This window comes from Taudactylus pleione, unplaced genomic scaffold, assembly GCF_031769625.1.
Source record: "Taudactylus pleione unplaced genomic scaffold, aTauple2 ptg000242l, whole genome shotgun sequence".
Classification (NCBI taxonomy): Eukaryota; Metazoa; Chordata; class Amphibia; order Anura; family Myobatrachidae; genus Taudactylus; species Taudactylus pleione.
Window position 1 is genome coordinate 2,864,205 of NW_028284644.1, and position 25,112 is coordinate 2,889,316.

At 40.9% G+C, this 25,112-nt stretch overlaps 1 long non-coding RNA gene across 7 annotated transcripts in view; it reads left to right on the forward strand.

The window, feature by feature from the left end:
- The window catches only part of LOC148516716 (uncharacterized), a 209,166-nt gene extending 185,329 nt beyond the window's left edge, over positions 1–23,837 (forward strand). For 3 of the 7 annotated variants that reach the window (XR_015879379.1, XR_015879376.1, XR_015879382.1), the window contains 3 exons: positions 6,652–6,738; positions 19,223–19,377; positions 22,237–23,837. This is a non-coding gene — a long non-coding RNA (uncharacterized LOC148516716). Of the gene's footprint in view, positions 1–3,782; positions 4,339–6,651; positions 6,739–19,222; positions 19,378–22,236 lie in introns of those variants that run through there. The other 4 variants (XR_015879381.1, XR_015879378.1, XR_015879377.1 and 1 more) reach the window with 4 other exon arrangements.
- Positions 23,838–25,112: the final 1,275 nt, after the last annotated feature.

Genomic DNA, 25,112 nt, shown 5'->3' on the forward strand with positions numbered 1-25,112 from the left:
ACAAGTCAACTCTATAAAATGTTCACCTCGCTATACATTCTTAAGGTGTTTATTTTATTTGAACTGACATAGTCCAGTTATATTTCTTCATTTTTTATTTTTATAATAAGCATGTTATTATTGGAGAATTTGCAGGGCTCTCCTACCAGCTCCTACAGATGTGTCATCATACATAGACTCAATTTTCTGCGCAGCGCAACTTTCCTAGCATGAGAGAGCCTCCAGGTCCCGTGCTACTGTGACTAGGACGCACCAGCAGACTGTGCTGATTAATTTGATAAGCGACAGGTGTGACCTCTCTCATCTTTGCTGCATTCTCATTCTATAGCCCCTCGTGGTGCGACTGGTCGCATGAGCCTTAGCTCGCGCCGGGCATTTTTTGCGTTTTTTTGTGCGAAAATGCGTCAAAGTTGTAATACGATGCAACTAGAAGCACCATGAGATTGTACTGGTTAATTTCATATGGGACATTTGTATGTCTGTGTGCGACTCAGTCTCTCAATCATCATGCAAAGTGCTACGATGCAGTGACACTAGTACAGATGATTTCTCTCTCCTCTTTGCTGCATTCACATCAAACAGCCCCTTGTGGAGACTCTGCAAGCGCCGGACATCTTTTTTTACTGCCGGAAATGTGTCTTAAAACGCAATGCGATGAAACTAATAGCACCAGGAGACTCTGCTGATTCATTTGATATGTGACACTGTGTGCGACATCAGCATGCAAAGTGCTACCATGCAGCGGCCACGGCTTTTTGCACGCCAAGGGCCATTTACATTCTCTGTTGCACACAGATATCTATATCAGGCCATTTGTTGCAAATACAGGACTTTTTGGCCAATCTGAGGTTGTCAACAGCCCATTGTAAGTAAACATAAGGCATTACACCCTTATCATGACTTCAACACTCTTCATGGATAGGGTCGGATTGTTAGTGGTGACACATATATCCTCTGTAGGAGCACTAACTGCTACCTCAGAGAATGTCCTTAATTCCCAAAATTAGGTCATAGACAGAAAAGGTGGAAGGAAGCGCTCTGTGGTGGGTGGGTCGCTAATTAATGCTAGCTATAGTAAATTGAGTTATGTTCAGGTGGTTTGTATGTCAAATAGATGTATGTGTCTATGGATTTTCTCAATACAGTATAGTCAATTATATTATTATGTAGAATGACTCCTCAGCAATAACTTCAGGCTGAGACTTGGTGAAAGGTAACATAAAGTCTCAGAGAAACAGAACACTTCTGTTTAAATTTCTGGTTGGCAATAACTTGTAGCTGGATAATCAATACGTATTGTATGTCTACATGTGAAATTAGACGTGCAGTGATCTTAATGTAATGTAAGGGACAGATTGACATTATCAACTTCTATCTCTCATCTAGTCCACACCTTGCATTGTACATTGTACACTGTATTTCAATTTTAACTGTAACTGGAGTTACAATAAAAAGCAATATACTGCCTAACAGCCTCATTATCCATCTATTTATACCTTATATTCCCCCTCACTCACATACATGCATGCATCGGAGGATTTGCAGAGAAGCGATGGACCAGCAGATGCACATTTTGGGTAAGTAAGATTTCTTACCTATATCAACTGCACAATAGTGTCATTGTCGCTCTGATACTGCATTTATATTCTCTAAGGTGACGTGAGTGGAGGGAAGAAGGAACATTACGTCAAAGTAAGCAAGACAATCACATCACTGCCAAACACCCAGCCGAAAGTTTTTGCCCACCTAGTCACCATCTATTTGGACAAGCATTAAGATCACTGCACATCTAAATCCACATGTAGACATACAATACATATTGATTATCCAGCCACAAGTTATTGCCAACCAGAAATTTAAACAGACGTGTTCTGTTTCTCTGACCCTTTGTTACCTTTCACCAAGTTATTGCTGAGGAGTCATTCTACATAATATAATTGACTATACTATATTGAGAAAATCCATAGACACCTACATCTATTTACATACAAACCGCCTAAACATAATCCAATTTACTATAGCTAGCATTAATTAGCAACCCACCCACCCACCACAAAGCGCTTCCTTCCACCTTTTCTGTCTATCAACACTCTTCATGACCACATTTCGTATGTATCCTAAATACCTAATTTACTTAAATTTGGTTCTAGTTTTCAGCATTCGGTATTCTTGAAATACACAAAAATGTTTTGCTAGATTTGGCAAGTTACTAAAACCTGGTACCCACCTCCAGTAAATGTATTCCTGACATTATCTCACAAGTGCCCATCTACAGTGTAGTTCTTTCTAAAGGTTCTTAGTGCCAGTTTCAGTACAGTGGTTCTGATTCAGAGTTGGGAATAGAGTAAGAAAGAGCAAGTAACTGACCATCTTGGTAATACCTTGCTGCACTGCAGGTGGGGCAGATGTTTTATGTGCAGAGAGATTTGGGAGGGGTGTGTGCAAACTGAAATCCAAATTGCAGTGTGAAAATAAAGCTGTCCAGCATGTATTTGCACCCCTTGCATTGCAACATGGTTTGTCCAGGTACACAGTGGTAGATGTATGAAGCAGTGAAAAGAGTGTAGAAATGCGCCAGTGGAGATGTTACCCATGGCAACCGATCAGCTTCTACCTATTATTTGATACAATGTAATTGATAAATGCAACCTCAAAGCTGATTGTTTGCCATGGGCAACTTCTCCACTGGCATACTTCCCCACTCTTTTCACTGCTTCATACATCTATCCCACAGTCACCTGTTATTTCTTACCCTATTCCCAACTCTGAATCAGGCCCAGTGTCTTTATACTCAGTTTTCAAGGAGTTTAGCCTCTATTGTTAATGTGAGACTAAAAGACTTAATTGTAGGTACATATTAAAGTGCTCATGTAATCTTCTGCATTAAGGAACATAATGTACAGGGATTCTATTACCACAGCTCATAGCTGGAGGTTGGATTCTGCAGAGCTAACTTGGACCAAATAAAGTTACTATTAAGTGCAAAGTTTTACTTGACTTCCAGTATGTCTGTGATATTCTCCCCACAAACTGATACATTAAAGAGCATATGTATCAAAGCTTGATGTGCGATAAAATTGTGAGATATATATCACCAACCAATTGGCTTCTAACTAACATTTTGCAGGCTGTGTTTAAGAAATGATAGTTTGGAGCCGATTGGTTGGTGATATATATTTCACAATTTTATCTCACATCAAGCTTTGATACATATGCACCTTACTCATCAAATTTGAATACAGTGCTTCTCACAAAATTGGAATACATTTAGTTACCTTTACAGTAGCTAATGTATTGGGGGCCTTTCATTGAGTACTATGGAGTATACTTTATTCTTTTTACCAAGCACCAATACTTTCTTGTGCCCACCAGGTAGCAAGGAGAATGGCAGCAAATAGTGATATTTTATTGGCTGCTGAGTCACACTCATAATAGAGCTAGAAGACAATGGGGGAAATGTAATACAGAGCGATTTTCATCCATTTTTCTTGTAATTTAATGCAGCGATTAAAAAAAAAAAAAGGAATCCTAAAGTTTTGGCCTGGAATAGATACAGGTAATAGGTATAGGTAATGTATGTGCGGTACAATAATGAGTGTCTGCAGGCAACAGTGAAGCATGGTGGAGGTTCCTTGCAAGTTTGAGGCTGCATTTCTGCAAATGGAGTTGGGGATTTGGTCATGATTAATGGTGTCCTCAATGCTGAGAAATACAGGCAGGTACTTTTCCATCATGCATTACCACCAGGGAGACCTCTGATTGGCTCCAAATTTATTCTATAGCAGGACAACGACCCCAACATACAGTCCATGTCATTAAGAGCTATCTTCAGTGTAGAGAAGAACAAGGAGTCCTGGAAGTGATGATATGGCCCCACAGAGCCCTGATCTCAACATCATGGAGTCTGTCTGGGATTACATGAAGAGACAGAAAGATTTGAGCAAAACTACATCCACAAAAGATCTGTGGTCAGTTCTCCAAGATGTTTGGAACAACCTCCCTGCCGAGTTCCTTCAAAAACTGTTTGCAGTACCTAAAAGAATTTGAAGAATTGAAGTGGTTTCGAAGGCAAAGGGTGGTCACACCAAATATTGATTTGATTTAGATTTTGCTTATGTTCATTCACTTTGCATTTTGAGAATGATAAAATAAACTATGAACACTTCTATTTTTGAAAACATTCTTACTTTGCAGCATTTTTTCCACACCTGCCTAAAACTTTTGCACAGTACTGTATATATGTCACTGAGAGATGTTTTAAAATTCCCTTTTTGCATTGAGTTTTGCTCTAGAGCAGTGGTTCTTAAACTCAGTCCTCGGGACCCCACACAATTCGTATTTTCCAGGTCACCTAGCAGGTGCACAGGTGTAATCATTAATCTCTGACACATTTTAAAAGATCCACAGGTGGAGCTTGTTATTTCACTTTTGATTCTGTGAGGATACCTGGAAACATGCACTGTTAGGGGTCCTGAGGACTGAGTTTGAGAACCTGTGCTCTAGAGCACAGGTTCTCAAACTTGGTCCTCAGGATCCCAAACAGTGCATGTTTTCCAGGTCTCTTCACAGAATCACAAGTGAAATAATTAGCTCCAACTGTGGATCTTTTAAAATGTGTCAGTGAGTAACGATTACACCTGTGCTCCTGCTGGATGACCTGGAAAACGTGTACACTGTGGGGGTCCTGAGGACTGAGTTTGAAAACCACTGCTCTAGAGCTTGAGCAAGAAATATCTATCCTACATTGGTATTGTCATGATTTCAACACCTAGAATCATTTTCTGAATGTATTTTTGTTTTAAATTCTCCTTTTTGACATGCAGTGTTCGATTTGTAACGTTTTGCTATGGGAAGCTTTGTAATTTATATAATGACAACTGAGAATAAGGTAGTCCTATGGAAAGTGACTGATTTCAGTGAAAGAGGCATAGTGATAACATGAGTGTCTAAGGAGATTATGAATCTGTATAATATATTAATAAAAGGCAGTTTATTTCATCTTCTAGTCTTTCATACTTTACAAATTGTGCATAAAACATACTGCATCACTCACTTGATAAATGTGTCAGACTTAAACAGTAAAACAAGTTCAAAAGAACATTTTGGATAACCTTGTGGTCCTTGTTTAATCATTATTATTTTTTATGTAGTGTTTTTTGTTTGTGTTATTGTTGCAGAGTTAGGGTTCTTGATGAAAAGAGAAGACTGAGAAGAGTCTTCCCTGTGTGGATCAGATATTTTATTATTACCCTACCGTATACTTGCCATTATCTGTATAGTCTGGTGCGGTGTTGGGATCTTCTGCAGCTTTACTTGAGCTTTAAGCTGGCCCAGTCTGCCTGATACTTTTCTGCGAGGCTTCTTTTTGTGCTGCGTCACAGCCTCTCACATGTTTACGCTGTCTGCCTTGACCTTGACTCAGCTGCTATTAGAGAATTTCTTAACTCTGTTGCTGCAGGACAAATTTCATTGTAAACATTTTCGGAGAAGCACAATGCTAGCCAACACTATAGAGATTATGGGCCTAATTCGGAGGCAGATGCAAAGTGACTGTATTTTGTGTGAAGCCAGGTTCACTAATTTATGCTAAGATTCCGTACAACTAATGTAAGAATCTGTGCGTCTTCAAGGGGGATGCCCAGTGATTTGACACAAACCGCTGCATCCATCATCATTAGTATCGGCGCTTGCACCAGCCCTATGCTAATTGATCAATCAGATACAGGCTTCTATTCACTGTACGCACAACGCAGAATCAGGGGCAGAAGTATGGGAGACAATGGAGGCGCCTGCCGCCGGGCGCCAGCACTGAAGGGGCACCTCCTTTATCACCCACAAGATATTCACCCCATTTAGGGCTGTAAATATGGGGGATAGGGGGGCACTAAATGATAACTTGCCTCCGGGCGTCTGGGATGAACTTACGCCACTGCGCAGAATTGCACAGAGCTTAAGCTACACACCCATGACACTACCAGGAGACCGATCTCTTGTGCGTTGCCGCCCAGTTTCAGCCCATTTCATAGCGAGATCTGGCAGAGATCAATTGTAGGTATGCAAAAACATGCAAACCACGCATCCGTGCATGCATTGTATGGTAACCATCGCTATCTGCGTTCTGAGGAGAGATCCATCTGACTCTGGATCGGGCTATATGTCTTGATATAGGCAACTTGTTAAATGTAGTATTTTTGTTTGGGGGGGTGGGGGGGAGCGGGCTGAAGGCAACACTGTGGATATATAGAGGCTTTTGTTTTTACTGCTACAACATCACAAATTTCAATTGCATCATATTTCATCATAATCTTCCTTCTACTCATACCCAGTCTTTCTATTATTCAGAATGTAAGCAAGAAAATGCCAAGAATAATTGACTTGGTCATTTTAAAAAAATAAATAAAAGAAGAGCAAAAATTCAATCTAGGGTACAATGTACAGATGGTCTCTGTCTTCATGCAGATATAGATATAGCCTGCATACTTACATTCGCTATTAAAACACAGGCTACAGTCAAGAGGGCCCTGCTCACAACTTTATAATCTTGAGGAAAATAGGAGTTTGGCACAATGTTGTTCGTGTACAGATGATGAATAACTGTAAGCTTATAATTTATACTGGTTAGTGTAAATGTGCATTTATTTTCTGGTTTAGGTAGGTGTCATTGATGATTTATGTTCTATTGCAAGAGACAAGATCAAGAGCATTCTTCTTACACCGTCTTCTTAAACCTTGTTAGTGGTAAGTAGCTACATTTTCATGGATGTATATCTGATTGTCCCAAGCAACGGTCGCTTTTCCGACAGTATGTAAAGGTAAGCTACACGGTGAAAGGAGGGCATGGGAGTATCCGTCTACACCAAAGATCTTAGAGCACAGGTTCTCAAACTCTGTCCTCAGGACCCCAAATAGTGGATGTTTTCCAGGTCACCTCTTAGAACCACAAGTAAAATAATTTGCTTCACCTGCAAATCTTTTTAAATATGTGTCAGTGAGTACTTAATACACCTGTGCACCTGCTAGGTGACCTGGAAAACGTGAACTGTTTGGGGTCCTGAGGACCAAGTTTGAGAACCACTGTCTTAGAGCTTATCATTACAGTTGCAGAAGATTTGTTTTTCAAAGGATAATGATAAGTTTAAAAGGATTTAAAGATTAAGATTTTAGACCAGGTTCCCAAAAGAACTTATATCTGGACAACAACCAAGCTCATCACATTAGACACCCCAACACTGCACTCGATGCATCGAAAAATTATATAATAAATAAAAATTAGCTGATGTGCCTGGGTGCCTCTGGGGTAAAGGAGTGTGCTAGTATCAAGATAATGTATATTAAGATTTGTTTTTTTGTTTTTTTTTTTGCAAACAATTTTTATTGGCATTAACAGCAACAAAAAAAAACTAAATACATCAACTTCAATACAGAGAAGTACATTTTATATTAAATTAAAACACACATAAAACAGAGACACTGGTTGAAAATACGCCAATAGAGTAAGCATATATATATATAAACATCCCTAAAAAACAATGTGGCCTTACTGTCATGGGACATGATGGAGAACTCCTCCCATTTGTCTACCATTTATTTCCCTATAGATTGTAAGCTTGCGAGCAGGGCCTTCCTACCTATATATCTGTGTTACTACCCAGTCTTGTTCTATTTATGTTTCCAATTGTAAAGCGCAACAGAATATGCTGCGCTATATAAGAAACTGTTAATAAATAAATAATAAATATGCCTCACATTTAGTTCACGCATCTCCCTAGCCATTAGCTGAGTGTCCTACATGAGATAGGATAGGGACTGGAATAGGCAGGCTTCATCTTCTGTGATGGGGACAATGGTGTGAGGCACCATCTCCCTTTTAACATTCAAAAACTCAATTGCCGTGTTCGAGAAAAAGAAAAATCCAAATGAATTCTGGTGCATAAGATGAAGGTTCCATTTGTAATAAGGAGTAAAGTGGATATCTGCATAATGAAGAAAGACAGATGCATAGTTTATGTGCAGTTTAGAAATAAGAACTGGGTGATGCGTAGAGGCTAATGTCCCCATAGTTAGCATAAATTAGCATATAGGAGCACTACCCCAGATAGCTACCTGAGGCAGAGAGACAGAATTAGACTAGGGCCCTCATTCAGAGCCGCTCGCTAGCGGCCGTACGCTCGTTCCGAGCGATGTTCGCACATCTGCGCATGCGTACGGTTTTTAGTACGCATGCGCGAACCAGTCAGTGCGGCCGAAAATCGTTTGTACGCTATATAGCGAGTGCCTGCTATTTTGAGTGACAGAATGAGGCGTATGTGGGTGGTAACAGGGGAAGGTGTTTGAAAACGGTGGAGTGGAATTCGAACGCAGGCGTGCTTAAAGGTCAAAACGGGCGTTTTAAGGGAGTGCATAATTAATACAGCAGCGTCATTGACCACGTCACTTGTTTTTTTTTAACTCAGAACTGCTCGCAAAATAGCGGTTGAAAAAACCAACCACAAGAATAGCGAGCAGTTCATACGCTGTACGATGTACTCGATTAATCTAATAAATAGCGGACATGACGTATGGTGCGAGCGGCCAGGGGGCGTTTTTATCAAATAAACTAGCGTATGTTTTGCTCGCTCGTTCAGACTTAGAGGTGTGAACAGACTGCAATTTGCGAACGGATCATTTGAATAGCCACCCCTTGTTTTTGAACGAACGACCGCAAATAGCGAACGGCTCTGAATCAGGGCCTAGGTTCCATAGAGCTTTTTAGATGAATCCGTTCACAACTAAGAGTGTTGGTGTGAGTCAGCTTCAGGTTATAGTGGTGATGGTGGTGCTGAGGGACGGGGTATATATTAGGAGGTATATTATAATAAGTACACTGGTATTCAAAACAGGAGATGATTTCTGATTTGTAAATTAAAGAACAGTGGACAAAGTTTAAAGTTAATTCAGTCAACAATGGTGAAGTGCGTTGTCATACCTACATGCATGGTATTTCTCAGTGCTTAAGTCTGAACAAGCCCTTTATATAGTGAAATAAAGTTCCTAAATTATCTTACAAATCATTACTATTAGAATTGTACCAATCCAGCTTTCACTTGTGTATGACCATTGCCAGATTAAGGTTCTCATGGGCCTGGAGCTGAAATTTATGAAGGGCCTATTGTGTGTTGTTGCAGGGGTTGCGATGTTTCAAAGATGTTCCAGCATCACGTAGGACCAGGCTTGCCTAACCTCCGGATTTAGCCTGGAGCCTCCCGAATATCGGGTACCGCTCCCGGCCCCATGGAAAGGCGGACAGCGACCCGTCTGGCCCCCCGCAGTATTGATAGAAACCCCCACAGCGGGGGTTGGGGGGGCGGTGATGCGATTCGCACTGAATCGCATCATCGTGGCGCCACCCCCTGCTTCACAATGCCGATATTTTTGCCATGTGAAGAGGGGTCGGGGCCATGATGACTCGATAGCGCGGTCATACCCCCTGCTGTATTCAGACATTCAGCTCCCTCTCTGAATGTCGGCAAATATGCGTAGGACCCTTTCCTCGTGGTGCCATTTCATCGCAAGTGAGGATGTCAAGTCTCACGAGATTGAGTGTTCCAGAGCATCCATACCACAAGTAGGCTGTAAATAAAGAATGTGTTTGGGATCTTGCTGCGACATTGTTGGTCCAGTCTGGGTATTTAACTTCGTAAGTGTTATGTTTGTATGCACCCTGACCGCTTCCTATCTCATTTAAATATAGCATTTTTATTTGTCATTGTTTCAGATATCCAAAAATCAATCATACTCTGTATATATATTAATATATACACATTTATTATATATTTATTTCTAAACACATATATATATATATAGATATGCATATATATATATATGCATATGTGTGTATATATACAAATATAATACACTGTGCATATGTAATACATATATATATTTATACACTGCATGTATTATATACGCAGTGTGTATGTTTACATAATACACAGTGTATGTGTAAAATATATATATATAATGTGTGTATGTATGTATATATATATATATATATATATGTACATATAGTACATATACACTAGAAACCAAGCAGCGGCACTCACGGGTCTTGAAATGAAGTATGACACCACATAGGGTAGTTGGTTCAAAGGAACTACCCTGTGTGGTGCATATTTAATTTCAAGACCCGTGAGTGCTGCTACTTTGTTTCTAATACATATTAAGCATTGTATAGTTTTGAGGGCACCAGGGCAAGTTTAAACTTTGATTGTGAAGTGTCGGCTCTATGTTGGTACATAGATAGATATATCTATCTATGTATGTATGTATATGTGTGTGTGTGTATATATATATATATATATATATATATATGACAGTATATATAGATTATACTCTAAATATATATACATATGTACTGATAAGTGGCCGGCCCTGCATTATGCATACCATTTATTCTACACTATCAGCAGCAGCCTGGCCAGCAGGACTGACCAGCATCTCACCTCAGTCAGGACTCAGACGATCAGATACCGCTGCCAGGCCGCCTTCACGGAGCTGCTGTGTCTGCTGAGCCTTCTGCTGGTGGACATGACCGGGGCGGGCTGCTTCAAGTTCAGGCCAGGTTGCGGTGGTGGTGCAGGGCGGCATCTATGTGACGTCACACGCAGTGACGTCAGGTGGCACAGAGGCAGCGCCAAGTCACTGAGTTAGCGGCGCTGGGAGGGCTAGTGAAGCCTTCCACTGCGCCGCCATCATGTTTAACCCATGTGTGCTGTCAGCTTTTGAACCTCCGGCGCCGCAGCCGAGGGGGGCGGGGACTCAGACGACCATTGACAGGCAGGCTGCTGCACTAGGAAAACAAATTCCTGTCTACAGCAGCGCACACAGCAAGTACATCTGTGGGCCTATTCTGATAGTGGGCCCGAAGCTCCATCAGCCCCATTGTTAATCCGGCCCTGTGTATGACCCACATTTTAAAGCTCTTAACCATAATATATGCTCCAATAAATGTACTTTTGCAGTGGTAGATTTGCTTGTGGATCTAGTTGACTGAAATATTTAGAAGTTTCTTTCTGCTATTGTGGTAACTCCAGTGATGGAGAGCAGCTGTGTGTTAATATGCTTGGATACTGTAACTCAGCAACAGTGTTATTTGCTGTTATGGTATCTGAAAGATTAAGCTTCTCTATTCTGTTTTTGTTTTGTGTACAAAGCCTCAGACAACAGGTAAAGGTCATTTAGTTTTCATATCTTGCTTATTTACTGTGAAGTCATTTTTGTGGTGCCCTGGCACCCATACAGCAAATAGAGCAGGATGAAAAAAGAGGGTGACATTGTGTACGGAGCAGGAGACGTGTGACTGCCCAGTAGAAATGTGCCCACCTGCTTTGACAGAGTCATAATAGGACACACCCGCTTCACACTGTCTGCGTCACAGCCTGCTGAGGAGGAGGAGGAGGAGGAGGAAGGGGAGCAGGCAGTCGGGTATGATAAACGAAAAACAAAAACTGATAAAGATTGTTCAGTTTCACAACTGGGTGGCTATAATATGCCACATGAGTTATAAAGTGCCACTCTGCCTTGTATGGTATATCACATGTACGTATGGGTTTGTTTTGCATTAAAAATAGGAAAATTAAATACATTTTGAAATATGGGGGAATAGTGCAAAATTGTTATATAAGAAAAAGGTTGCAAGCCAATAACAGGAGGATACTTTTTTTCTGTAATAAAAGTTAATAGTTACTTTTATTTGTTTTATTAAATCACATTCTATAGAAGTGGACAGATAGGGGCGGATTCAGTTAGCTGCATTGTTTAAACTTCAGATTTATTCAGCATTTTCTCTGTGCAATAAACCCACAGCTAACGCATGTTAACCCATAGATTCCACACTAAGTGCTCGGAATAACCCTAGCACGGTAATCAATAGATCCCACGTTAAGTGCCCGGAATCTATGGGTTGTCCGCGTGTTAAGCCCCAGGGGGTCCGAGGACAAATCTACATTAAGTGCACCCTCTTGGGCTTAACAGTGTAGCTTTAATATGCCATGCCGCACAGAGCTGTGTAGTGTAGAGACTTAGGGGTCTATTTATCAAGCAGTGAGAAGCGTGGAGAAGCTGCCCCTAGCAATCAATCAGCTCCTACCTATTATTTGATAGACTGCACTTGATAAATGCTACTTGAAAGCTGATTGGTTGCTATGGGCAACTTCTCTACTGGTCCACATCTCTACGCTTTTCACTGCTTGATAAATAGACCCCTTATTTCTTTAAAATGTTATCTTATTTGCACCACTTGACACACGAAACACCACTCAATCTGTGCCAGAGACACCAGGCTGCGACTTTAACTGCACAGGAATTAGTTTTAAATATGTGCAAAGTCACAGATGAAGCAAAATGAAACTGCAGCTGCATTGTAGCACTTTGTATACAGATTTTAGACTCATTCGCAGACAGATGTACAAGTGTCGCATATCCAATGAATCTGTGTCATCTCGTTAAGTGGTTTTGTTGTGTCGCATTTACGCATATTCAAATGAAAAAAAGTTAATAATACGCTTAGCGTAAGTCGTGTCGCACATGACCTGGCGCAGCAAGAAGGTATATATAGGTGTGTGTATATATACACAGATGTGTCCTCATACTCTATTGCTGCAGTCGCGCCAAACAGCCCCTCTCGGCGCCCCATGTCTCGTGCATCTCTGCTAGCACCAAGCTTTTTTGCATCTTTTTCATCTGAAAATGCGTTAGTCGCAATGTGATGCGTCTAAGATGCATCACAAGATTGCACTGATTAACTTGACATGCAACACCAATTCCATGCCAGATAAGTGATCTATGAGGGAAACATGTACACTTAAAATGAACACTAAGGGCAAAATTAACTAAAGGTCGGTTTTTGGTCAGTGTCGATTTTGCAAATTGGAGATTTGCTGAAGTAAAAATTGACTGATCTCAGGAGCAGTTCATTCAGACCCGCTCATTAAGCTGTGTTCATGCGTTATGGGCGATTGTCACCCGTCTGCGCATGTGGGAACCACTCACTGCGATCGGGAATCGTGCACTCGTAGTACACAGACTGGACGCTATTTTTAGTGACCGTGCCATTTGTGGGTGGTAACGGGGGTGCTTGTGAACGGGGGAGTGGTGCTGTGAACGCAGGCATGTCTGGGCGTCAAAACGGCGTTTAATGGGCGTCCATAATTAGCAAGGAAGCGTCATTGTACATGTCACCTGGTTGTATTTTAGCCTGCAGTGATCGCAGTGCTTGCGGCGGGGTAGGCTCTACCTCAAGCGCTGCACGCAGCTCCCATGGCTCTTGATGTTACTGATTAATCATACACTTCCTGGAGATGACGTGTGCTAAGAAAGAAAAGTGGGTGTCATTACACCGGCGAGTGTTAACTCTGCCGTCCCTCTCTAAGACATATAGGTCGTCCTTTAGCCTGGCTGTGCGATCGCTGCATTTGCATATCCACCCCCTGACGGCTGCGAGAGACTGCAGCTTAGCGTCCTGGTCTGAATCGCCCCCTCAAATCGACCTCAAAATAGACTTCCAATCAAGTTAGAACATATGCCCAATCAGAAATACTTTTACATAGACGACTTTAAAAACCGGAGATTTACTAAAGGTTGATTTAAAAATCAAACTAAAAATCGACTTTAACTGACTGGTGTGTGACTTCTAAATCCGCTTTTTGTGAGCCAAACTTCATTATAATGCCTAAAAAAAGGGACACAACCATGCAGTGCACTGTGGCTGTAGGAAAAATGGAATTTAAGTCTTATGATCTGCTCAGCACTTTCCTGCATATGCACATCACCACCTGAATGAGAGGACCGAAGAGCCTGAATCAAGAGGATCAGCAGCAGCTTATTGAGGTACTGCAGAGGCTACTCAGGCCTAGGTTATTCTGTGTGTGGTTAAATCTCAATGCAATGTCTGTTGCCTAGGCTATACACATGTTCTGCCTCAAATCGCTTCAACATAATGAACATATGACCTTGTCAAGGCTCTACTTGAGCCAGAGACTGCACAATCCCTGTATCTGGCTAGCAGGGTGCCTGGAATGATATCCTGCAGTCAGAATTTCCACAGACATTGACATTGCAGCCCATACAGGCCCTGGAGCATCCTGAGGATGCTCCAGCCACTGGTGTTCTTCCAGGTGCTGACATGACGCCATGCACTTGTGGGATGTAACTGGCACTGGGCGCTGTAACAATGTATGTTCTCATTTTATGCAGTCGACCCTTTTTTGGTAAACTGCGCATATGTCGCACAGCACGTGTCAAGGTACATTAACGTAGTCACTCGCAGCCACTTTTGACTCGCAGTATGATTGACAGAAAGCGTTTGGAGAAGGTAACTGGGAATGGCACAGCCTACATTTGTGATCCAGTCTGCAGATAACAAGGCTCTGGTGTCTCAATACACTCAGCCATTCTGCATGACTACAGGGCTACCCAGAAAGGATCGATTATGAAAGGATCCGCAACCAATGCTGCATTTTTGGGCACAGTTGCTTGGAGTTTTATAGCCGGCGGTGGGCGTCTAAATACATATCTTGGCAACTGCGACATTTGCATATTTTCAAAAATCAGCTGCGTACAAAGATGCAGCAGTGACAGCATTAACATCTCTGAATCATGCACATAATTCAAGCCTCTGAGGTGCTTTTTGTGTGTTTGGGGCGTTTTCTAAAAGTTAGTGTTTAAAAAAAAAAAAGTTGGTTTTGGCCAATAGAAATGCAAGATCTGTTTGAAGGTCAATTTTTTGGTAGATTTTCAGTTGATTTATGGTAGATTTTATCGCAAAATCAACTATCTTTAGAACACAAAAATCGACCCAATAGCAACGCTGATTTTAACATGGTACTTAAAATCAACTGATAGAAAATGAGCTATTTGGACACACAGCACCAATGTCGATATTGATTTAAAGCGACCAAAAATCAACCTTTGTAAATTTTTCTCTTAAGGTTATTTACTAAAGCACAAAGTGGAACGACAGTATGATTACAACATTGTAATCGTACAGTTGTTCCTCATCCCCTGTAGTGCCTACACTGAACGATATGTAATTCAGTGCAGACATCCTCCCTCTTCCCTGAACATGGCCAATCTGTTGTTATCGGCAGATTGACCATCATGTTCAGGCGATGATTGATGTAGGAAACGACCAGCGGGAGCGCGCATTGCTGGTCGTTTCCAACATTAAACTGCCCGATTTATGCACAATTAATGAGCGATTGAACGATGTCGTTATAGTTCAATTGCTCATTTATATCTGCAAGTGGATACGCGGCTTAACTGTGCATGTAGATAAACTATTTTGTAACACATGCAAGTTAAATACTGGCAACTTTTGCATGCAGCACACAAATGCTGGACAGCTTCATGTTTACACTGCAATTTAGATTTGAGTTTGGACACACCCCTCCCATATCTCTGCATATCTTATATCTTCCCCACCTGCAGTACAACAGTTTGGCCAAGGTGCAAAGTTACTTTCTGGCTTTACTCCCACCTTAGAAATAGGCCCGTTGTGCATAAAGAGCAAAGTCTTGCTGTTCTGATCGGAGGAGACCAGCGGCAGCTCCTACCCTCTTTGCTGAAAACATGGCCATTCACAACCGGCTCCTGCCTCCTCCTTGCTGGGTCCCTGCGCCTGCAGAATCGATCTGTAAGGTGCTGGGACAGCGCACTTACCGCGGGAAGCCGCGCATGTCACCAGCTTCCAAAGGGCTGCATTATCTGCAGCCCCAAGGAGCCAGTTAGAGCTGGCGAAAATGCAGAGTAGCGGCTTCCTCCTGGAAGCTGCTCTCTGCAAATAGCAGCCTGGACTGGCAGTCCCAGGGGGAGGAGACACCTCCCCCTGGGACTGCCTGTTGTGTATGTGACTGGCAGGTGGCGCTTCCAATAGGAATCCACTGCCAGTCACAGTGTAGCCAGTGCAGTCACAGACAGACTGCACTGACTACACTGTGGTGGTGGATTTTGCTAGGGGGGCTGCAGCCTAGGCAAAATCTGCCACTGGAGGAGACTGACAACAAATGCAAACTAGGGGCCTGATTCAGCATTTATCACTATTGCGATCGCAGCTCGGTAATCGCACGGAGGTCTTCTGCTAAAATATGCTAATGAATGCAATCGCAAAGCTGTCACACAGCCAGCATAATAGAGACGCACACTACCGCTATCTCACATCCATAATACCTCTCAGTCCTACGTATACATCGGTAACGTCGAGTAACTTCGGCACCTCACGCAGAATTATAGTAGGCCTGACCTTACTCAGAAACTGCAAATCTTGTTGAATGCAGCGAGTACTCAAGCTGCGTATGCCCTCTCAGTGGCTAATTTATGCACGTCCAGGAAACGGTGTTAAAACGGACAGACATGTCTGCCTTTCTCTGACCACTCCCCTGTTACCACCCCCAAACGCTCTCTGCTATGGCTTTCATTCTGATTCGGTGATTGCAATGCTAACTCACACACACTGCGCTGCATACGCAGTTCACACCATTGATCGATCTGTGTACACTGTTACAGTTGCGATCCATGCTGAATTAGGCCCTTGGTGCACTAGCACGCTTTATATTCTGCCTAGACTCACAATTGAGATTCTTTTTTGTCCATGGGAAAAGATAGTTGAATACGAATTATAGGTGCTTTTCTACCACTGTAATAAAAATATACAAATGCGGCCCCTCTATCTCTCGGTGGTTCCAGAGAGTCTATCTCTACATGACCATGGAAGACCTTACATCTTCCTCTTATGTGACATCTTCTGCTTGCACTGCCACCTGATTTGATTGGCTGGAATTTAAGGAGTCCCCGGACAACACTGTCCACTTTAACTCCCCTCCTTCCAATTTGCCCTCATAGATATGGCTGACTGCTATACCTACCTGCCCCCAACGCTGCTCTTCCTCACCTTTCCTAACATTCTTACTGTGTTCTTTTGTCATTTTTGTTATGTTCCTTTATTTATCTGATAATACTCAGTTACTGTAGACTTCATTTAAGCTGGGTACACATTGACAGATACATTGGCCGCGCAATTGTTCGGCCAATGTATCTGCTGCCTGTCAGGCAGTGTGTACCCACAATATGTCTGTGAACGTCGGTGTTCACCACCATATCGCATTGGCTGTGCTGCACAGCCGATGAACAGATATGTCTGCAGACATATCTGTCCATCGGCAGGTGCCCGTACACACACAGCGGCAGCCGTGAGGAGGGGGGCGGGACACGCCCCCCAACGGGACATGCCCCCTGGCTCCCCACACCTGCGGGCAGACACAGATGATGGTTGTTCAGTGTGTACAAACAACCATCATCTGCAGATATATCTATATAGTGTGTACCCACCTATAGGCTGAGCAATTGTCAATACAGGTAATCTGTCTGAAACCTACAGTATATATAATTTTTGGCTTATCGATTTTGTCTATTACCACTATGACCTGTACGTGCCTTTTTCTATGTCTGCTGCTGATGCATTTTCAATAAGAACAGAATATATTATATATATATATATATATATACACACATGCATTTACTCATGTAAGACATGTATGTATATACAGTGTATATATATATATATATATATATATATATATACTGTGTAAACAATAAGTAAGTAAAAAAGCAGCTTGCCCTGGTGCCATCCAGAAATAGAATGAAATACTGTCAAAAACAGGCGGCACTCGTGGGACTAGTATTCAGGAATAATCAAGCACTGCTACCACAGCAGTCCAATGTTTCAGTTTATTTCAACTTTTATCAAGGTCCTTGATAAAAGTTGAAATAAACTGAAATGTTGGACTGCTGTGGTAGCAGTGCTTGATTATTCCTGTATACTAGTCCCACGAGTGCCGCCTGTTTTGGAGAGTGTATATATATATATATATATATATATAATACATACACACACATTTACTCATGTAAGGTAATCCCAAGTGGTATGAAACATCGACATTCAAAATATCAACACCAAAATGTTAACAGATCCTGAATGTTGACAGTCAGAATGTCTGTCTGAACTTTACGTCAACAACCAATATTTCAACATTAAAAATGTTGAATTGTTCATAAAGTCGACACCAGAATGTTGTTATACAGTTTTTTGCTTATTTGAGCCTAACCCCTAAGCAATACTGTATGTCGACAATCTAGTGTCAACATATTAAATAACAACATTATGAACATATCAACATTTTAAAATGTCAATATATTGGTTGTTGACCTAAAGTCCATCTCGTTATTCAGATAGTCAACATACTGAATGGATCCCATTACGAACATTGGTGTTGAGCGTGCAAAATAAATGCTGTTTAAATCATAACTTGTGACATCATTTTTGTAACCCATATCTGTGTAATATAGCCTTTTTTTTGTTTGCACATTTATAGGAAACGTGTCTATTTGTAATGCTGTGTGGCATTTCTGTAATACTTCCAGCCGATTCTAGTTCCTAACCGTATACTTACTGTATAACATGTGCACCACCATGTGGAAAGAAAGTGTACTACATCTCTTACGTGTGTCAACCATCATGCAGCTGGAGTACCATTGTGAGACTTTCAATGTTGATGTATTTATATAAACAGATCTGTACATGGGTCTGTTTTCTACCTAAACACATCTGCGCTTTAAACAAAAGTGCACAGACAACAAGTATAAGCAAACCTCTCTTTTATTTATATATAGTTGCTTCTAAATTCATATTTTTATATGAATACAAGTGCCGGCTAGATCGGAGGACTTATCGTCTAGTGTGTACCCGGCAGCTGCTCACCTTCTCACTGTGCTTGGCAGTTGCTGAACAGAGACTAGTACAAGGCTTTATAAAGCAAGAGGAGAGTAGTATATATGTACAGTAACTGAAATCTTACATGACCTGTTTAATTTAAGCTACAGTTCCATAAGAATTTTTCTTATCTTTTTACAATAAACTAATGAATTATGTTATGTGCTTCATTTTTTGTACAAGCGGCTATTATTTACAGTTTGCGAAGTGTAATGCTGCTACTAGACATATGAAGCAGTAAGCAGAGAGAATTTAGAACACACCTATTGTCTGCATGCTTGTTCACAGTAGCAATTCTCTGAGAGTGACTCCTACTACCGTTGTTCCCTTGCTGGTGGAGGGAAGGAATGGCTGGTACTGAGGGAGATAAGAAATATAGGGGGGCTAACAGCTACTGAAACTTCTTCTGTTGGTCATTAGCACAACATGGAATACGACATGCTCTCTGGCCTGCAAGTTTGGTTTCCTTCCAGTTCAACTTCCAGGGGAAATACATACGGGATACCAGCCGTCAGGATGCCGGCGGTAAGAAGACCGACAGTAGAATCCCGATGTTCAGAATCCTGACGGGCTTTGTAAGTATGCTGACCCTCCCTCCCTGCAACCTAACCCACCCACCCCCACAGCCTAATCTTCCCAGTTAGTACCTAAACCCAACCCCATCTGGTGGTGCCTAAACCTAAACCCCCTGTGGCATAAACCTAAGCTGTCCCACTATACTTTCGTTCTGGAGGCATCTCAAGTGATATCTGGATTCCGGTGCCCCACCACATACTTGTGCAGACACACATACTTCCTCCAGCTGCAGGACCATCATTTTAGCAATGTTTTCTAAAAGCTGGTGCATGCACAGAATAGAGCCAATACTCTGGCAGAGTCTTTGCTCTCTGCTGTGCTGGTGCAGTCTCTCTGAATACATCACCGGATAGATGACTACGCAGGTAGAGCAAACAAAAGGGATGGGAGTGCAGCATGTATACCGGCAAATCTCTTCTGGGTGCAGGGTGTGTGGCATCTCATTGATATGTGTGTCTTCAACATCATGTTCACAGCCTCATGAGAACTCCCCCCTTCCCCAGTTGTTTTTATCATCTGTTCTCTTTTATTATATATATTCTTATATTGCTTTATGTTTGCATAAACTATAATGTAAATTCTTTTCAGAAAAATGTACTGTATGGAGTGAAAAAAAAGGTTCTAGCACAGAGGTTCCCAAACGTGGTCCTCAAGGCACCCTTACAGTCCACGTTTTAAGGATATCCATTGCTTGACCACAGGTGATGACTTAATTAGTACCTCGGTCAATTTGATTCAACCACCTGTGCTCACCCATGGATTGCTCTAAACCTGAACTGTTGGGGAGCCTTGAGGACTGCATTTGGGAACCTCTGTTATAGCATGTTTAAGAAAAAAAACTTTGTGAGTTTGCAGCTTTAAGTAACTATTTTAAAGAGAGGCAGGCAGTAAAAAGTAATTCTATATCTAAAATTCAAGTTGATACTATGTATTTCTCTGTTTAGGATCCATTAATTTAAGTATACTAATAACCAAAAATTAATCCATTGTCGTCGTACTTAAAGTAGGGGTGGGCAATAAGAATCTGTCATAAAGGCTTGTGTGTACAGTAATTAAATCAATAAAAAATAATTATATATACAGGTTGAGTCTCCCATATCCAAATATTCTGAAATATGGAATTTTTTGGGCATGACTGTGATAGTGACACCTTTTTCTTTCTGATGGTTCAATGTACACAAACCTTGTTTAATGCACAAAATTATTATTAGTATTGTATAAAATTATCTTCAGGCTGTGTGTATAAGATGTATATGAAACAAATATTTTGTGTATGTAGACATTCTTTGATGCACAAAATTATTACAAATATGGTATAAAATTACCTTCAGGCTGTGTGTATATTAAACATAAATGAATTCTGTGTTTAGACGGGTCCCATTCCCAAGATATCTCATTATTGTATGCAAATATTCCAAAATACAGAAAAATCCGATATCCAAAATACCCCTGGTCCCAAGTATTTTGGATATGGAAAACTCAACCTGTATATATACATAAAGATAATTTTAAAAGGAGTCTTATGGTGCATAGTGGAAACAGTGATAAAATGTGGTCATAAATGTGAGATGATTGTGTAATATGTTAAACTGCTACTTAAATATTACTATCACAATATGTGTACCTTGCATAAACTTTAAACAGGCTCATTAATATGATCTTTTAATGGATCTATTGGTATTCCAACTAATGATCCCACAGGCAACACATTTCTGAATATTCAAATATAACCCCATTACTTCTGTATTAAACTTTCAACAAAACATAATATTATAATCACTCTTTCTACAGTAATTTAAAGATAAAGCCCCAACAACAAATTGCACATAAATGTAATTCTAAAACCATACGGCTTATCTGAATTCCTCAGGTTACATCAACGAAGTGGTCTCCGGCTTCCAATATGTATATACAAAAAGTTTCAGTACAATTTTCAACACTTTTCAAATGGCACTTGATATAGCATTATTATTATTTTATGCTTGATAATACTATCTGACGGAACGCATTAGATCAGAATCCTGGGTACAGTAAATTCCTGGTTAGTTTCTAGGTACCCAGATTGTGATCCATACCCTGAATGTTCTTGCAGCAGTTCAACTGATCCTTCCTGTGTTGTCTGGACTTGGACAAACATGTGAGCTAGCCACTCTCTCACCTGCTTACACAGGTCCAGACAACACAGGAAAAACTTTATACCAAAATGTGAGGTTTTTAGATGTTATATACAGTATGTACTGTATACATTTAATAAATGTACTGCTTTATAATTAGAGTACAGTATTGTTTCTTAGAAAAATTTAATGAAATACAAAGACGCTGTTTTATTTGTGTGTTTCAGTACCAAACAAAGCAACCTCGATACAGTACGATTGTATCAAAATTACCTTGTAATATACTGTATAGCAGTGGTTCCCAAACTGGGTGCCTCAGGGCACTTGCAGGGGGGCCTCGGGTTGGTGGTCCAGTGCCAAATAAAATTATTTTTACTCAGTGTGATTGGCAGTCATTAGCACTGGTTTTGCCTATCAAAATGATGTGGACAAAAAGAAGTGCAGACCTGTCAACCACCACATAACTGAACCTATAGGTGACCTATAAACACAGTTTACTTCATTTAATGTTTGCTGAATTTCTTAATGAGAAACTTTTGGCCCAGGTGTGCCGTGGAAAAAATGCTGATACTCTAGGGTGCTGTGATTCAAAAAAGTTTGAGAACCATTGCTGTATAGTCTTCTGATAAGAAGATCATTAAAAGAGAGGGAGATAAAGCATAAAAATATTTTTTGTTTCTCTTTAACGATATTAGAGCAGCAGTGTGTTATTAAATAATATAACTTTTTTTTTCTTTTCTACAGTACCTACTGTACAGTATTCTATGTTTGATGAGTTAAACATGGCACAAAAGAGTGTAAAACAGATATGCAAAAATATCAGTAACAAGAAGAAAAGAAAAAGCTTGTCACTCAAAAGTAAAATGAGACGTTTTGAAGCAGCTTGATTCTGGTAATCGTTGGCAAGAAGTAACCAAAGCATTATGGCTGGCTGCATCAACTGTGCGGACAATTTTCAAGAATAGAGAAAAAATTAGGGAGTTTGGTAAGACAACAAGCCCTCTTTGCAAAACAAAATTACTATAACCAGAACAATACAAGATTAACATGGAATGTTTACAGTGTGTGTGGACTGAAGATAAAATTCAATGATAACATACAAATGAGTTGGTTGACCATCAAACCTAAAGTATTGAGCCTACATAAACATCTACAGAAGGACTTTCCACCAGGAATGAAGTTGACCCTTTTGTAGCGAGCCATGACTGTGTGTATATATATATATATATATAAAATATATATGCGATGGGCTAAGCTACACAATGTTGCTGTACCAATACCACATCGATTCTGCAGCCAATGGACCAAGGTATTATTGCCATTATTAAAGCTTCTTATCTACACATTACTCAATCAGGCAATCCAGAAAACTACTGGTAAGAATGCTCCAACACTTACCCAGTTTTGGAAAGATTCCAACATCAAAAGCGCAGTTAAAAACTTTGACAGGTCCTGGGATGAAGTTTCAGCCAAGGCTATGAATGGTGGGTGGAGAAAGTTGTAGCCTGACTGTGTGCGTGATAACTGTGAATGTGAAGGAGCTGTCATTGTTGTCAAAGAAGTAATTGAAAACATTGTTAACCTAGGAAGGAAACTAAGCTTCAGTCACTTAAAGGCAGCTAATATTAATGAATTAATGCTAGAATCCCACTGTGAGCCATTATCCCATGAAGACCTAGTAGGCTTGGAACAGCAGAGAAGAAGAACCATTGCAGACAAAGGCATTTACAACAGCAAACCTTAAAGATATTTATCAACTTCATAATGCATTAATTGCTAGCATACTGAAGAGTAGTGGATATGTGGAATAGCATTCCAACATGGATGAGGCTAATGCAATAGCATAGATAGGTTATCCTAATTCTGAATAACCATGGATTAAATGGGGTCTGGAGTTATCAGGGTTAAAGAAACACAATGGCCAGACTAGATGGGACAAAGAATCTCCCCCATGGAATGTGACCAAAGGTATGAACTCTAAGCTCTGGAAAGTGATAAATTGGACAGTGATAAACTACCAGCTAATCAGCTCCTAACTGTCATGTTACAGGCTGTGTTTTAAAAATGACAGGAGCTGATTGGCGGGTAGTTTATCACTCTCCAATTTATCACTTTCCAGAGCTTAGTACATCTGCCCATATGTGTGATAAAATTCTATGAAGTAATAGTTATGTATTGTTCTTCACCTCGTAGTTCTCTTTATATCAAGGTAATGGATCATTAATGTCTAAGTGCAGTAATTGTCTACTAGCCACAACAAGTGTCAACTACTCTTAGACCTTGTGTTTCTCCAGAATCATCTGAACATCCCTTCTATCATAGAAGATGTGAGAATTTATTTTATTCCCGGAAGCTGGTTTCTTGTGGTGACTTAGATTTAACCATCAATGTATCTAGCACCATTTGAAATCAGTGTTTTAGGAGTAAGAATTTCATCCACAACAAGCAACAAAGAGAAATGGTTTGAGATGGCAGGTAAGTAGCTTTCATATATTTGAATAGAAATGCACATGAAAATGTAAATATCTAGCAGGATCAATAAAGGATTTCAGCAAGCACAGACTCCGTTTGTCATGCAGAAGCAGTCATATGACATTTTTCTTCTATACATGAATGCTCACAAAGACATTTAAATATGGGATGTAATTGGTCAGATATAGACCATATGGAATGTCTGGGAGACTCCCATATTTCATGGAAGTTTGCAGGGCTGTAGAGAGCCGGCCTAGGGAAGTGGGCATGGCCGAATCATGGGAGGTGTGGCCACGGCTCCTTAGGGGAAATAAAAAAACCTTTTTGCAGTGGCGGAGCTGGAGAGGGGCGGCACTGTAAGCCCCTCAGCCCAGCGCAAATCGAGGGGGATGCGCTCAGTGTGACTCTTAATGGCTGCTAGAACAAACACACTGCCGCCGGGTAGTACACTCACTGTCAGTGAATGTACTACCCAGCGGCGGTGTGTTTGTTTCACTGTGTAGAGCTGCGGACCGCACTGACCTGGTAAGCAGGGCCCCTCTGCACGCTGTCGGGTCAGACAGCGCCCCAGGGGCACACATTAGGAAGAGGGAAGTTACCTGTTTCAAAGAATGTGTCCCCTTAGTAGCTATTGTCTGGTGACCACATGCACTGCCAAAAACATTACATTTGGGTGGGGGGCACTACACGTGTCCAGTCTCCCCCACACTTTCACACAATCACCAGACGATGACACCCAACACAATATAAAATGTCAATTTTTCCAGAGATGGGGTGATTCAAATTCCCAATCTTCCCCCGATTTATGATAAATAAAAACAGGGGTCCCCTCATTTAAGGTAAATGGTATGCCCTGTTGTGCTACCATATTATTTCTACATATTGTAAGTGTTTCATTAAAGATAGCAAAATGTAAGGCAATAAAATGCATAATAATTTTCACGTGCAGATTTTAGTATGAAAACCTGTGTGTAAAATACTGCTTTGTGGAGTGTTGGGAAGGTCGATTATAGCCAAAGCAAGAATCACATAGTATTTGTTGTCCATATTGGGTAGATTTTATTTGCCTGTTAGATTATCAGATTTACGTTTTCTTTTTCTTTTCTTAAAATGTAAACTCTTCGGAAAAATAAGGCATACTATGGGAC